Source organism: Helianthus annuus, chromosome 12 (assembly GCF_002127325.2).
Source record: "Helianthus annuus cultivar XRQ/B chromosome 12, HanXRQr2.0-SUNRISE, whole genome shotgun sequence".
NCBI classification, from domain to species: Eukaryota; Viridiplantae; Streptophyta; class Magnoliopsida; order Asterales; family Asteraceae; genus Helianthus; species Helianthus annuus.
Window position 1 is genome coordinate 155,613,069 of NC_035444.2, and position 3,432 is coordinate 155,616,500.

General features: G+C 33.2%; 1 long non-coding RNA gene across 1 annotated transcript; it reads right to left on the reverse strand.

The window, feature by feature from the left end:
* Window positions 1-810: 810 nt before the first annotated feature.
* On the reverse strand, window positions 811-3,129 carry LOC110897139. The gene is made up of 6 exons (XR_004873889.1): window positions 3,002-3,129; window positions 2,539-2,593; window positions 1,645-1,704; window positions 1,503-1,546; window positions 1,002-1,074; window positions 811-856 (listed from the first exon to the last, which is right to left on the reverse strand). It is a non-coding gene; the product is annotated as an uncharacterized LOC110897139 (long non-coding RNA).
* Window positions 3,130-3,432: the final 303 nt, after the last annotated feature.

Here is a 3,432-nt window from a genome sequence, read left to right on the forward strand (position 1 = left end):
CATGTGCTAAGCTGGAAAGCATTATTAGGCATATGAAAGTCCGTTGCTAGATATGCTGAAAGAACTGACTTTCATCAGAGTAGCAATGAGAAGGGGGGCCTTAGGTGAATCATTGACTGCAAATTTCTCATACATAAAATGGCTATCAACGATTGAATTTTCTGTTGGGACTATCTTGTAGCATTAGCAACTCTTCACGCCAACTTGATTTCAGTAGCATTCATGGGACCCATCCTTCTTCACCTGCTAAAACATTATAATTAGAAGCAATAAAAAGCCAAGTATTCGAGCACAAACTGATCGGTGCAGCCACCAATTCCGGGTTTGGTGTGTTTTCAAAACATTGTTTTTTTACATAAAAACCAAACGCCTATAGTATGAGCAATAAGTATCATGGTTAATTACTATTATAAACTTAAATATCAATGTTAATACACACACACATGATTAGAAATAATTATACATGGTAAAATAATTTATTTACCTTACGAAGAACTTCAGATACATGCCCATCCTTTGCATATTAATCTAGTGGGTCATGTGATGGCAATCAAGATTTTGAGGTGCAAATGTTCAAATTGGATGAAATTTTAGAAAGTTACCTTTGAGTCATTCTCATCAAAGATTTCACTAACAATTTGCTCAAAAACATCTTTAAGGGTTGCAATCTGCTCATTGAAAACAAAAGCAAATGTCAAATCCAAAGTCATTTTTTACTATGCACTTATTGAAAAATACAAAACAAAGAATCAAGGGTATAAACATACACCCACGGATCCTCCGTGTTGATTAAGAACAACAGCCATGCGAACCTTCCTAATCTGAAATCCCCTAGGATTCCAGACTAACATTGAATCTGCAAAATAAATTTTAATTAATTTAAGAGTCATGTTACAACTCTTCCAACTGGATATAAAACCACACGTGTTATGGAGTAAAATCATCGTCTTTGATCAAATTTAAATTTATTTATATCAACAAAAATAAAATCAGAAGTGTACCTTGTGAGCCACTGGAAGCCTTCTAAAAGATCTCTCATATCTTTTCACATAATCCTCCGAGGCTTCTGAATAGCTGCATCAAACGATTTGAGAAAATATGAGTTATTCGTACTTACTGTACTTACTGGATTTAGGAATGAGTGATATTTAGTTATACATATAATCCACCACAAAACTTGTCATTCGGCTCAGCCATGTTTAGATGGTTATAAGAAGGTTGGGGGTCATACCCCATGCTTTCAGGCGTCTTCATCGAACATAGTTCTATTTCGAGTGAAGGAGTGAAGGTGATTGTTACTTATTCTATACCAAATCAAATCAAATGAGCTTTCTTTGCATTTACATAATATGGTTTTAAAATGAAACATGACAACCAAATGTTTGTTAAGCCAGTTGTTTAAGATGACAAAACGAATGGTCCGGCTAGTTCTGTAATGGATCAAAACCTATTCTTGTATATATCAAAAGAATAGAAATAGGTGAACATGAATATGGTAATACCTATCGAATCTCTTTTTGTTGGCCGCAAAGAGTTTAATGTTGTTCTGTTCAGACACACCGAGAGTTGTTGTGAGATGAGTGAGTGATTGAAACGATCAAGCGAGTAATGTTTCCAAGAAAAAAAATATATCATATAGCCTACATATTTTAAGGAAGAAGACATTGAAGCTGGAAGCCCATCAATTTCTCTCCCAAACATATTCTACACAAACAGAAAAGTTAGCTTACATATGAACAAAGACTAAACTTTAAAAGTTTCATAACAATTATATGTCAAATTAATTCACATTTCCTTTTTCCTAAAACGGGCATCCAAGTTTTGTATAGATTTAAACACCAATCAATACTTAACAGGTTATTCAAGTTTTGTAGTGATTCATGGGCCAAATTGATTTAAAAAAGCATGCACTCTATAAACTGTACAACCACGAACAAAAATGGTGTTAGGCTTTTTTTAGGGTATCGAAGTAGAAAGACAAAAAAAGGAAATGCATATGTGTGCAAATAAAAACATCGTTAAGAAAGAGCTTAAATGGCTGGCTCAATCTTTTGGGAGGCCAAAATCGCATAACAAAGCTGGGGCCTTTTTTGAAAATAATCTACCTTCGATATGCTGTAAGCATAGAACAATACTTAATACATGCGGATCATGAATAACATCAAATACTTAAACGTACGAAAATACAAATAAGAAAATACATGTAAATTAGAATGAAAAATAAGCAAAATCAATATTCACATCAGGTACTTCATTTAAGAGGTACTTCATTTAAGTTAATTTGTATACTTGAGTAGAAACTTTTTGACCAATAAAAAGGAATAGCCTTTCAACTCTTATTTAGAACTCAAAAGAAGGGAATATAAAACAGTAAAAGAAAGCTAATTGAAGTCTAATATCAAGGTTTAGAGCACTGCAATACTCCAAACAATAGGGATTAATAAACACATTTGTTACAAAAGATAACTTGGTGACAAAAATTATCGTAAAAGAGCAACGATAATGAGAAAAATAAAGGATGATTAAAAAATATAGGACCTGAAGCCTTCTTGTGCTAACCCCGCATTCCCGAATATCTCTCTAATCCTTGTACCTACAATACCAAAATTTACCACCTGTGTCTTAAACTTAATATATCGTGTATCGTAACCGTAACGTAACCTAACCTAACCTAACCTAACCCTTACCTTTTCTTTCTAATATTCAAAAATATCATATCAATTAGTCAAAATAAATAAACATATTTTCTTGTACACATTTTTTCCTCAATCCAATACCAAAACAAATCAATTCACCAATCACATTACCCTACAATCATTAACTCATGATTATATCAACCCATCATTTTAAGTCAACATTAATCACTTAACATAACATAGTTATTAGTGAACTGTATATACAACTGAAAGATGCACCTTAAGCAATTCAAAAAGCATGACATGATAATTGAATCTCAAATAAATATATATAACATGAACAACCTGTGTGATGTAATGCTTACATGTGCTAAGCTGGAAAGCATTATTAGGCATATGAAAGTCCGTTGCTAGATATGCTGAAAGAACTGACTTTCATCAGAGTAGCAATGAGAAGGGGGGCCTTAGGTGAATCATTGACTGCAAATTTCTCATACATAAAACGACTATCAACGATTGAATTTTCTGTTGGGACTATCTTGTAGCATTAGCAACTCTTCACGCCAACTTGATTTCAGTAGCATTCATGGGACCCATCCTTCTTCACCTGCTAAAACATTATAATTAGAAGCAATAAAAAGCCAAGTATTCAAGCACAAACTGATCGGTGCAGCCACCGATTCCGGGTTTGGTGTGTTTTCAAAACATTGTTTTTTTACATAAAAACCAAACGCCTATAGTATGAGCAATAAGTATCATGGTTAATTACTATTATAAACTCAAATATCAATGTTAA